This window comes from Anser cygnoides, chromosome 12 (genome assembly GCF_040182565.1).
Source record: "Anser cygnoides isolate HZ-2024a breed goose chromosome 12, Taihu_goose_T2T_genome, whole genome shotgun sequence".
Classification (NCBI taxonomy): domain Eukaryota; kingdom Metazoa; phylum Chordata; class Aves; order Anseriformes; family Anatidae; genus Anser; species Anser cygnoides.
Genome location: NC_089884.1, coordinates 3,442,325 through 3,455,363, shown reverse-complemented (window position 1 = coordinate 3,455,363; position 13,039 = coordinate 3,442,325). Strand labels below are relative to the sequence as shown.

The 13,039-nt window shown below is 43.4% G+C and overlaps 1 long non-coding RNA gene across 2 annotated transcripts; it reads left to right on the top strand.

Moving 5' to 3' along the window:
- The first annotated feature begins 618 nt into the window (after positions 1 to 618).
- LOC106044843 (uncharacterized) lies at positions 619 to 9,269 on the top strand. 2 transcript variants are annotated; one of them, XR_010834337.1, is made up of 3 exons: positions 619 to 1,959; positions 2,452 to 2,601; positions 7,144 to 9,269. It is a non-coding gene; the product is annotated as an uncharacterized lncRNA (long non-coding RNA). The 2 variants fall into 2 exon arrangements; XR_007167527.2 differs by lacking the exon at positions 7,144 to 9,269 and adding an exon at positions 4,928 to 6,362 and having other exon boundaries at positions 620 to 1,959.
- The last annotated feature ends 3,770 nt before the right edge of the window (positions 9,270 to 13,039 follow it).

The window sequence follows — 13,039 nt, the reverse complement described above, 5'->3', positions numbered from 1 at the left end:
TGTGTCATGATCAAACTATTTTTGCAGAGGTTGTATTGCATGTCCTGGATGGGAAATTATTGTCTTGGACTGTGGAGAGCCCAATGGTTATGAATAATCCCCCATTTCGATTGTCCACTTTGAATACACCCTGATGGTAATACCAAGGTTTTTTTCCTTCAAATCACTACTGTGTTTGGGTTTCATAGTGATGGCTGGATCAGCTCAAGCTGCAGTTGGCATTTTCTGGGTATTTAGTACAGCAACTTGCTCCTGGATGATCCGGTACTCTGGAAAGAATGGAGAAGTACTGAAATGAGTGATGATTAGCTCAATTATCCCTCATCTTAATGAACTGTGGATAAAATGTTCCTTAAACATTATTTCCATGTTGTTACATTTGCCTCAGAGAGAAAATATTCATCACATGCCCCGTAGGATAATGGAAGTGCTATGTGCTACTCTGCAAGGGTGATGTGCAATGAAGCACTGACAATTATTAAAGTATTTTTGGAAGGATTACAGCTTGATAGTAATGATATAAACATTTCCTGATCATCACTAGCAGGACAAAGTGGCAAAGGATGCAAAATGCAAAAGAGCTCTGGACACAAGCAGGCATGAGATGATGTTCACAGGAATACTTCAGCTCTGCATTTACATTTATCATCTCTTCCTTCAAAACTTGGTGGTTTCCCATGGACAAGCCAAGTAAACAGCAAATGTTTCTGCTGTGACAGGGCAAGTGGATGCTAATTGGGTTCATGGACTTCGTCTGACTGAAACATCTGGTTCTTCCATTGTTCCAGCTTGTGCTGAGTTTCCTTCACCAGGACCAGTCTGGGCTGAACTCTTAGGACACTCATTTTGCTCTAATATTCAGGAGTTACCAATAGGAACTTAGTGTAGCCCAGAGCTTTGCCGTGCCCCGGCTCCACTGACTAAGAGGACTGGAAGTGGGAAGTTCTGGAAGTGGGTTTTTTCTCAAGGAAAAAATATCGAAGCATTATTTGAAGACTTTCTGATTTTTATTATTTTTTTTTTTTTAAATTTAAATCCTTTCTTGCTCACATGTACACGGTACATTTGTTTAAGTACTGTTTGCTGTGATTGTTCAGCTGTTTCTCATGGTGTCTGTGGCACTTCATCAGCTCGCACCGACTGAGGAGCAAGGACCTCGGATAATTTTGTGCAAGTGGATGGACGAACTTGTGCAGGAGCAGGAAAGCACCCAGATGTGTTCATTGCCTTCCATGTCAGCAGTTGTCACTGCACAGTCACTGCTGGCAATGCGGTCCCACAGAAAAGCATTCCTTCAGGTTGCGGCCTTCTCCTTCCACGAGTTCAGGATGGTTTTGCTGTCTCTCCCCCTTTGGCCAGCTGGGACCTGCACTTCCAATTTGTCTTTTCGAACAACTCCGGAGGGTGTTTCCGGTAGGGTCTTGTCTCTTGAATTTGTTTCCCCTGTCTGATTCACAGAGCCTGAGCTTGTTTGATCTCCCAGGGCCAGCATTTTCAGCAGCTCCCTGGGGCTCCATGAAAGGGGAGAAAGAAAGAAGAGTTCACATATGCTACACAGAAATCTCCATATTTTAAAGGGTATCCTGTATCCCTGCTGGAACGCTTTTAATGGTCCACAAATCAGGAAAAAAAAAAGTCGAAAACCACACTTAAGGCATTCATTGTTCGAAGCCCAGATCTTTGGGGGGCCTCTGCCCTTGTGAAGGCTCCACAGGGCCGTGATCTGAGGAAGTTGGTGCTGAGCACCGAGCCCCGCGACACCGCTCCCTGGGGCCTGCGGGTGCGCCAAGCCCACGCTCTCACACACCGTGTTTATCTTTCAGAGATCTGTTTCCATTTTCGGTAAAGGAAACGAGCAAAAAGATTTCCAGGGAAGAATATTCAAAGGTATTAGCTATGGAGATTTATGCCCTGCTTACGACAGCCGACAGGGATTTGGTGAAATAAGCGTTACAGGAGGTAAAGGTTTATTTTATTCCTCTTTCAAACTCGAGGGGTGGAGGTCTGCTGTCCTTGTGGCATTGTCTGATGAAACTTTATGATTAAAAAGGCTGGCCAAAGGCAAAAATGGTTGCTGGGCCTTTCAAAAGGCCTCTGTCTTGGTCTGAGGCCTGTGGTGAGAGAAAGCTGAGCTCCTCCCCACCTTTTCTCTGGGCCTTTTGCAGGCAGTTCAAGTTTCAAACCGTAGCCCAAACTCAGTTTGAAATGGTCACCAATATCCATATTCTATCTATGTTTACATGGCTTTTTGGAGATCACCTGCACTTGGTAAAACCAGTGCTAATTCAGCATATTGCAGCTCCTGTGCCCCTTTGGGCCTCGATTCTTACCGTCTGTGAATCCCAGTCACTGTGACTAACAGAGAAAATGAAGAGCTACAAAAATAGTCTTGTGTTATTTTTAAAAATAAGTTATTTAATTTGCTTCTTCTGTTTTACTCTTTGTTCACAGGATGCTAGAAGGAATCTGTAGGTGCTGAGAAAGGTGGCTCTTCAGGACAGAGATATATTTTGTGGGAATCATATACGTAGGCTGGATTTTGTCCTTCCCTTTACTCAGAAGAGCAGTTACTGAGGCTGAAGAAACAATATGCCTCAGGAAGTAAGTGATGGGACTAGCAAACAATATGGATCTTAAAGTTTAGACAGACAGAAAGAAACACAATCATTTCTTGTGATGGTTTGAGAATAGATCCTCAGAACATCACATTATCATGTATAAATACTTTCAGAACATGTTTGTTCTACAAAGTCTTCTTGGATGGGGATTTACATATAATAATGTTTGCGTGGTAAACATTTAGGAACTCTGCTTCCTGGTCAGTAACTAATTAAAGCAGAAATATTTGGCAATTATAGAAACAAAACTTAATGCCATTTGATTTTTAAATGTTATGAATCAAAATGTACCATATGTGACTATTCTGCAAGATGTATAAAAAAAATGTTTGTAAGGAATTCAGTATTAATGTTTCAATAATAAAGTTTTGCAAACTCTTAAAAATGTTGACAGTCTTGAAAGGTCAACAGCTTCTAGGGAATTACCATTATTTTGGCAGAGAAATTGCTAAAGTAATAGCTTATTTGTTAAGACAGGATCTTTTGCAAACGTCCTGCAGCATATTAGAAGTCTCCAGTTAAAACTGATAAAAAAAAAAAAAAAAAAAAAAAAAGGACTTGACACTTCTCCCAGCTTGCAGTGCCACCATTGACTGACCAGTTATTTCGTACTAGTTGAGATGCTTTCACAAGGAAGAATACCTTTTCCCCTGGCTAGCTGTGAATGCCATGGGCAGCTTTCAGTGACCTGCTCCTTCTGGGTTGGCTTTATGATGTGCTGCTTTGTTCTGGTCCTAGAGAGCATCAAAACAAATCTTAAAGCTAATATTGCCTCTAAAGAAACTGCCCCAAAACTTATAAAATGTGTAATCAAGCAATGCATCCCAGAAACTGGGAATATTGAGTGATATTTGCTCTCTTCCTTAGCTGCTTTTTTAAAAAACCATGGGCTAATGTGTATTTTTCTGCCCTTGGACAGCAGAGATGCAAGCGTTTGCTGTCACAAATTGTTTCCCCCTTTTGGTGTTATTTCCCCGCCGCTTCTTCACATGCCTCATCCGTCCTCTTCCTCCCAGCTGAGGAAGGCCAAAACAAGCTGGCTTCATAGCGGGCTCGCATGGGGTTCACCACGAGCTGATGAGGGGGCATGAGCATCCAAACCCCCCTGGGAAAGTGCTGGTGCAATGAACAGAGGCCCCAAAACTTGCTGCTCCCTCTGCATCCCAGTGGCTAGTCTCAGGCTATGGTGGGCTGACCATGGTGGGTTCAGACCATGCCTGGCTCGATGCTATGCTATGGGCACATACATGAAGGAGGATTGAGGGTTAACCCATCACTATGAGTGCGTGGTTGTGAGGACCTCTAATGCCTCTTGCTCTCCTCCCTCCAAAGGTGCATGGGTGAGCAAAGCTAAACACATCTCAAACACCCCTCGCATTTCAAGACAAGAGGAATTCATGGAATATCCTGCGATTATAAAGGGCTCTGGGGACCTCTCGTGGACAAACACATTTGTTTCCTTCACGCTGCGTTTGAATTAGAGATAGGGTGCATTTATTTCCCAAGCTTTAACCCAGTTTGGCATCATTGGTGGTCCATGGTGACACAACAGCTGATCCTGGTCCTGTGGTGCTGCTCAGGCGAAAGAATCTTTGAATATTTTTGTCTACTTTCTCACTTTACCATATTGTACAATTTTTAGAATACTTTTTTTTTTTTTTTGTATTCTAAAGTGGTATAGGCAGTGAAATAATTCAGATTTATGTAGCTGCCATATTGCCCTTGATAAAAATGGGTTTGAGAGTTTCTGTATATTTATGTTTATATATATATATATATATCCTTGTTAGACAATACAGATGCTACAGGAGGACAAATTAAAACAGCAATACTAAATATTATTCCTGCACACTCATAGTCAAGCAGGCTGATTATATTGACCGTTTCCCACCATTTTTCAATGATATTTTTTCCTCTGTCAAAAAGCAGAAAATTACCATCAACCAGGGAGAAACCTGGAGGTTACTGCGCATTTCTCAGGCTGGCAGGAAGAGATGTTATATGGTTGAAAAACAGCAGTCTTAAAATAAATAAATCGGATTTTAAATTTTTATTTACCGATGAAATTTTTTCAAAGATTTTCACTGAGAAATGTGTGAAGGTGATCAGATCTGGGCCCTGAGAGGTGCCTCCTGTGAGACAACTGTGTTGTCCCCAAATCCACATGTACACCCTTCTGTCCGTACAGGGATAATTTATGTTTTTTTCCAGAAGTTATTCAAGTTTTCCAAAATCCACCTCATTTTTCAGTTCCATCGTGTCCTCACCGATGTGAATTACTGGTAACACTCAAAGTTTTCTCTTAACAGAAAGCAAAAGGAGAAGTGGTTGCTTTCTTCCCAACCCTGGCTTTGCATGGAAGTGCCATAAAACCAACGGCAGACAAGAGGGTTTATATTAAGGAGATATAATTAAAAAGTGCACTCAGTTCTCAGTGCTTATCTTCGGCCTCTGTGAGTAGCTCACTGTGTGGAGCAAGTAAAAAAAGCAAGGTAATTTTTCTTTTTAATATTGCAATAACTCTAAGCACTTTTAAGAGAAAATCTGCTGACAATTTTGGGCAGAAAGCAGCATTTCAAAATAAATTAAAATCTTGGCACAAAGTGCCTGATTTCTCAGGAAAAAAGTGCAGTGTAGCGGAGAGCTGAAAACCAAACTAGCAGGACGTATTTCAGCTGAATACATTTTTATACATGCCAGGGGAAAAACAAAGATTGGATTTTTTTTTTTTTTAATGTATTTTCTGCTGGTTCGCTACAGGGAAAAGGACCGAGCAGCACTTTTTCATCGGCCATTGGCAAGTGGTGGCTTTGGTTGTCAGTGCAAAATGCTAATGGAGGAATTTGGAAGAACGGGATAAAGTTGTCGAGGTTGAGAGCTAGCTCTCCTTTTCTGAAAGCACGCTAGGAATGCTTTAAATACTGAGTTTTAAGCCTAAACTAAAACAAAGTTACGACCGCCGTTGGTCGAGCAGGAACAGTGGGAAAGGATGGGAAGTTCTGACACCCAGATTAAGCTAAAGGAACCACGGAGCACCTGCCAGCTTTACCTCTGCCAAAATGTTGCCTTTGACGTGGTAGCATCCCAGGGACTCTGATTCGCAAAGACTCTCACTTTTGCAGTCCTGTGTATCGACCTTAGCCAGGCCAGATCTGGGTCTGGAATCCCAAATTCTTGCCCCATTTTGCTCTCTGTCTATGCATAAAGCTTTTTCATTTCACTTTGACAAACCACCAAGAAGTTTGGGTCTGGATATTATTTTTTGTGGTACATCTTATCGGCCAATTACTGTTTTAATTTAAATGTACAAGTGCCTATCTCTCCGTTCACAGTTATTCTGCCTGATATAAAACAATTGTTTGGTTACAGGCTTCATGAATCAATGTTATCACGACTCATGAAGTATCTTATTTGCTTTGTGATATGAGTGTTTAACGTATTTTTAAATTCTATTTTCTTGGTTTTTACTTTTATGTGCCATGAAAACCAGAGTGATCTCAGCAGGCTATTTTCCTGTTGTTAAGCCCTGAACCCTAATCTGAAGGAAACAAACCCAGCTCCTCTTATTTTCAAACAGATAAGATTTGCGAGGCTATTAATCACAGGTTCAAATGGCTACACTGGGAATTGAAAATGATATACAGTTTTATATAAAACTTGTCAACATTTATTACAGAGACGGACCATCCGTCCAGTGGGAGCCTTAGAAAGTCATTATGTGTCTGGTGTATGATAAAGAGCGATTTAACTGCATAAACAGCCATGACATCATGCTGAACTTACATGTTCTTTCATCTGCCCCTAAATGATACCGTTTCTTTTTGGCTATTGCCCCAAGCTTTGATTTTGGATGGGGGAGTTGTTTCCCCTCCCGTGCATCATTTAATCTATCTATTTATCCTTTTTTTTTTTTTTTAATAGAGTGAATTGCTGCTGTTGGTTTTATTTTTCTCAAAGATCTGAAAATGCTTTCTGTCCAGGTTCAGAGGCTTAGCTCCCGTGCCGGTGTAAATCAACATTATCCCATTGAATTTGGCGTCCATCAGACAAGGATTTAGCTTGCGGTGTTTAATCTTGGTGAATTCATACACAGGAAAACAAGAAATTACATCTTCCCACACATCAACAGACGCTGGTGGGAGCTGAAAGCACTGAAAGAAGATAATTTTCAGAGTGCTTTATTACCTTCCTCAGCCTTGCTCTTCAGAGATTAAACCTATTTCAAGGGTGAATGATACTTGAAGGCTAACCAACCCACTGGCTCTGCTGACAATTAATGACACAGAACGTACAAGGAGATGAATTTCTTCTTGCTGTAGCTGCCATAGCTGCAGGGGCTTTCAGCATGCACTGCCACATCACCATTACACTGACAAAATAGCTTTAAGCCCTGATAAATATCCCGTCAAAATATTCCAGTGACCATTTGGTGCTGAAATAAACTGGCACAACTGCTTGAAAAGAATGATTGATATCCCTTTATATATTCATATATTTATATTTAAATTTATATATTTATATATAGGTACAGAGGGACTTTGCAGAAGCCTGTGATGGGCTGGGACCCCCTTCACACTTGCTGCCAAGGACTGTGCTGGAGTAGCTGGTGATAAGATCCCGGTATGCAATGAATCCCCAAAGTGCCTTTGGAAGGGACAGACGATGGGAAGTGAAGTGTTTTAAGTGCAGCCAGATCTCTGTCGCAGGCTGGGGGGAAAAAAAGGAAAAGTGATGAAACGGGTATTTGGAAAAAGTGGCCTCTGAACCATGTGAAAACACTTGGATTTGAGAAATTAAGCTATGTGGAGAGTGATAAATACAGCTTTTTGCAACTGGTGATGCTGCAGCCTTGAACTGGCAACCCTGGGGCTGCGGATGCTGAAAGGCGAAGATGCACTGCATCTGTCCATGCCAGAAGTGAAATGGAGAAGCTGAGATAAAAGTCTTGACAAAGATTTCTCCTTTTCCTTTCAGTGATTCCTCATTGCAGGAGGACAAAGTGCAGGAAGACTGCTAGAGACGTGATAGATTTTCCCTCGGACATACAAAAAGGTTGTTGTTAGAACAAGAGAGGAAAAGCTGTGTGTCAGATTTTTTATTTATTTTTTAAATCCTCTATCTAAAAAAAATAATCTCCTCTGACAGCTGGCCATTCTTTCCTTATGCGTACACTTATTAAAGACTCTTTAAATTACTGCTTGGAATACGTCACTTCTAAGTAGAGGCGGATGGTCAAGTCCAAGCTCTGAGAGGTGGATGCTCAAGTCCTTCTGTGTCCCTTGGCTGCAACCACAGCATAGTACCCATAATTGTTGTCAGGTTCAAACTGGTTGTTAACTAAACACCAAAATATGTACCCCACATCTCAGAAAAGTTTTAAAGCCTGCCCTATGGCTTCATATTGCCACAGCTAACTATATCTGACCTCCAGGTGTAAAACTAGCCCAAACTAGTGTCAAAATGACGGCAGAGTGGCTCTCTTCTGCAGGGTGGATATCCAGTGGGGAGAATCATCCTGGCAGCCATCAGCTGAGTTTTTCCCGTTGTATCTGTTGTTAAAACGTTATCCTTGCTGTTATTTGGATAAAGACATTTTCATGAGCAGGCTGCTCTTCAGGTCCCTGGAGGTCATACATAGCTGAGATGGCTGTATCTGAGGATAACATTTTTCAGGGGAATAGGAGAGATTAGCATGAGTAAAGCATCTACAATTGGGTCTTATCACAGTCCCCACACTGTGTTTAATGGGAAAAACATGTGTGTGGGAGGAGACTTTTTGTTGAGGCTTTCTCCATTAGAGTTTTAGACTTACTATAGGTATTTTCCCCTGAAACATGCATATAATTTTGAATTTGAAGATTATTTTTTTTTAATGCAAAAGACAACTCGATTATGGGCTAAAGCTGATGCTGTAAAATGCTCTGCTCTTTGGTAGAAAAAAGGTTCACTGTTTATGCAAGTCTAAATTCTTCCTTTTAAAATAAAATTTACAGCCTCCTGAAATGGCTTGCACAGACCTCCCAGGCTTTGATTTCTCGCAGAGTTTTTGAAATGCATATGAACCCTGAGACTGGTAACAGACTGAAATAATTACACTCAATGGTAGGTGTTAATGCCTTTGACATTGCCTGCCAGTTGTCTTCATGCTTGTGAGAAATTTATGCACCAACTACCCAGCGTTTTACTGCCAAACTGTATTCTTTCCACTCCTCTTAAGGATCACCCTCCATGCCACGAATCTGCGTGCTCATTTATCATACCAATTCTTCAAGTCAGATTTATTTCAAAGAACAAACAAGGCGTGGGCTACAAAGCTGCTCACTTGCAGTGTGGGATGGGTTTCCAGAGGTTAACGCACCCCATGCAGACACTGCTCTGCCTCATGCAGTTGCTGTGCATTTATCACAGGGTAGAAGAAAAGCTGGTGAAGAAATCTGGGATGTGCTGGAAATTCAGGCAGTGTGCTGAAAGGCAGCCTCCAGATCTGCTGACACTTGGATCTGGGAGGTCATCTGATGGCAGTAGCTTGGTAAACCTCTACCCTCTGGTCTTCATCTTGGCTAGTGAAAGTGATGTGGTCGGTTTTCTGATCCCTTGGGTTAAACACTGCCTCTCCCACTGCAAAACTTTATCGGAGATGAGAAAATTCAGTGTTTTGGGGAAGTAAAATGAGCAAGCTCAGCTCTGATGGAGCTTGGTCAATGCCCCAGATGGTGTCAGCACGCCTGGAGCTCATCTCTCCCTGCTTGGTCTTATAAAAGCCGAGCAAAACTTCCCTTCACAAACCTCCACCTCCATTTCCCATTTTACACCGTGATAATGCATTTGTTATCTCGGTGTTTAAAAACAAGACAACAAGAGGGGGCTGAAGGCCTTGTGCTGATGCACCTCGCTAAGTAAGAGCTGGAGGGTGGGCCCAAGGTGCGGCAGCGGGGGCCCTCCACCACTGCTCCGCATCAGGGTGCATCACAGCACCTACCAGAAATAGATATGGCTGGGCTTTTACACCTGGGTGGGACCACATGCCCTCTCTGATGTCTAGGAGAGCCGTGCCAAAAAGCCCTGACATGAAACGATATGATTTCACCACCCTTTTGTTTCCTGGCACGTGGTTTTGTGTGCCGTGGGGTGGGAGCACGTTTGACCTCTGTGCACCAGGCGATTTTAATTCTCAGGGCTTTCGCAGTGGCTTTGCTTCCAAAAGGCAAACGTGCAGCTGCACTGGAGTCATTTCCATTTTGATCATCTAAATAGGGGCAGGGAAGTGGAGTGCTCATTTCCAGTAAATGATTTTGCAGGGAAGCTTCTTCATGCATGTAATTGGCCTTCAACATAGAAAAGGGACTTCAATTTGAGAAGTTAGGGCTTGAGGAGGTTTTGCATTGCAGCCTGATTTCAGCAGAGCTGAAAAAGCTGTTTTTTGGCCCGTGAAAACTAGCCCTAAGGGGTGGCAGCATCTGCCATTGCCTTGTGCCGGAGTTGCAGAGTGAAGCACGAGGCACTGATATCTCTGGAGGAAACGTTGACTTGTGCTGGGCAGATTGGTCTGGATTTTATTTTTCCAGGTGGTTGTGGAAGAGGCTGGTTTTGTACATCGTGGTGATGAAGGCAGCAATTTTCCTATCAGGTTCTGACTTGTTAAACTCTTTCGGGTGATACTGAGGAGACCGACAGGATTTGAACACCTAAATAATTATAATTATCTGCAGCCAACACACAGGTCTGTCGGTGCTGAAATGGGAGGCATTGAGTGAGAGCTGAGAGACAAGTAGCAAAAAAAGGAGACATAGAAAAGGAGGAGCAACATCTCTGCACTTTCCATGTTTCTCAGAAAGGATTTGTTGGGCATATGCAAGTGTCCCATAAAGCAGCATCTGCAGCCCACATTTAGGGCTCTGGTGCATTTGAGGACGGGCTCTCCAGGAGCTGTGTGCAGCTTATGCAGACTGCGTGCAGGGCTAGAAAACAAATACAGCACGATGGAGCATTTATCACCTTCCACAAGCATTTCACCAACTGCTGTGCTCGCTGGTGACATCTCGTTTTAACCATTAGCTTAAAAAAATGTGATGCAATGGGCACCTTGTAAGGCATGTTCTGCTCTCCTGGGATACACCGGTTTTATTCTCTTTCTCTTTTCTTTTTTTCTTTTTTTTCCTAGACAGGGACTTTTCTCATCACCCTAGAACATCGTTATTTCAGCTGCTCCTAACATTCATGTACCAGAGGTAACCCAAACAATGTTTTTTGTGGAGTATTTCCCAAACTATCATTTAAAGTCCAAGAATATTGATAACATTTATTTCATCGCTCTTGATTTTAAATTTATCAGATTTGAGGAACGTGAAGATCGGTGGAAAGCTGTGCTCCTCTTGAACCAGGGAATTTGGAAGAGTTTTGCTAAAACAGTAGGTACTTTAACAATGTTTTCAGCTACACACCATCAAATAGCATGGCTAAACAGGGAAACGGCCAGACCTTTGAACTAATTTTTGTGGCTCCTCATCACTCACTTCTGTGTAGAGCTCTCTCGTAATAACGATCCTGGATAGAAAGGCAGGAGACATTTAAAATATGAGTGGTGTTTCCTGCCAGCTGATCTCAAAGAAACGGTAAATGATCCTACATCTAGGCAGAACCATGGGTCACATCCTAGTCCTTTTATTTTCATTAGTACCTTAATCTGGGGGTAAACCCTGAGGAGGTCCTTTGGCTTAGAGCTCTGCAGAGGATGCAATGCAGATGAAACCTCCCTATGGGTTGAAAGAGATCCTGTGAACCAAAAGCCATGGGATTTACGTTAAAAAATGAGAGCTATCCTCAGGCTCATTTATCTCCCCCTTCAGTGAAAGTGCCACAAGGACTGGGTTTCTTTGAAGTCTGAGTTGAGAGAGGAGTGGGGAGGCAGGTACCTGGGGGAAGGCAGCGCTCCAAAGAGCAGTCTCTGCTGAATTAAGAACAAAAAAGCAATGGGGTGAGCTGGTGAGCAACAGCTATTTTTGGACACGAGGCCCAGCAGGTGGTCAAACAGCAGAGAGGTCTCCAGACCTCCCACCTAACTGTGCAGGAAGCTTGTGTAGAAAACCACAGCATCCTGGCGTCCACCTTCCACCTCCTCTTCCAACTTAGCCCCAGGCTCCCGGTAAGCCTTCCTGGCTAAAAAGCACCCAGAATATTACAAAATTAGCCAGAGATTGTGTTTCCAGTCTTCATCTCGATGTGCAGGAGGTCTGAGGGCCCTTTTTGGCAAGGGTAGCTGGAGGTAGTTGGGTGTTTTGGGTCCAGCTGTTGGCTGTGGGCAGGAGACAGCATCTCTGTTTTTGCTACGAGATAACCAGCTCTTGCAGGCTAGCAGGGCTGAGCCCAGAGCAGCAGCCTGCACTGCCGTGGCTTGTTTCCTCTTGCAGATTAAAAGCCCTTTCTATAACCTCAGCAACACCCTCTGCCAGGAGCATTGTTTTGGAGAGCGCCGTAGATGCTGCCCATTAAACAGCAATTAGTCTGCGCTGGATGCACAGCCCGCTCTCTCCCCCAGACGGCTGGTTATTAAGATATTTATGGTTAATATGAATTTCCCCTGCCATAAATCACCGGTCTTTATACCTGCAGGGAAGTCATGGCAATCAGCGACCCCGCTCCGTCGGCCCGGCCAACGAGCGCTGTCTTGTAAAATAAAGATCGTAACAACTTATCGTCGCCGTAAAAACAACAGGAGAGGGAAAAATCCCAGTGCTGGTATCTGATAACGTGCTGTAATCAAGCGCTTGCATATCCTCTTCGAGGAGGCTGGTAAATGGAAAGTTACACAGCTTCATTTGTCACGCCGGGACTTCTGGCCGAGGATCCGGAGCCTGCTGCAATTAGATGGGTGGGAGGACGGAGGAGCAGGGACGTGGAGAGCCGAGCGGCTTGCAGGAGCCAGCCTGGGGAGGACTGCGTGCTCCTCGCCCACGTGGGGAGATAGGGAAAATGCCAGCTTCTGCAGGGAGCTGGGAAACACCCTCTGGGACATGCTGCTGTAGGTGCTGCAAGCTGCAGTTTTTCCCAAACCAAGGCTCTTCTGAGATGAGTGCACAATTTTTATGTAGTTTGTGTACTTCAAAAACTTGCTGTATACATGTATCTCAAAATAAACCCTCCTTACTGTTAGTAGGCATGCATACATCATGTTGGTTTGCTCTTGTGGTTGACATTTGGGTGACTGGGGGTTCAAGACGTGAAAGCATGCTGGGTGTTTTTACCTTTGGGGCTGATCTCATGCTTACCCCATGACTTTGGTGTTATCAGAAATTCATGTTCTTTGCAAATGTTAGCTTATGGCTGTTTTAGTACCAGCCAAACAGCGTGCCTCTGAGAGTTCACCCAATGAGCAAGGGATAGAAAAATCAGCTCTTGAGGTTTCCTGCTGAGTACCCAGCGGT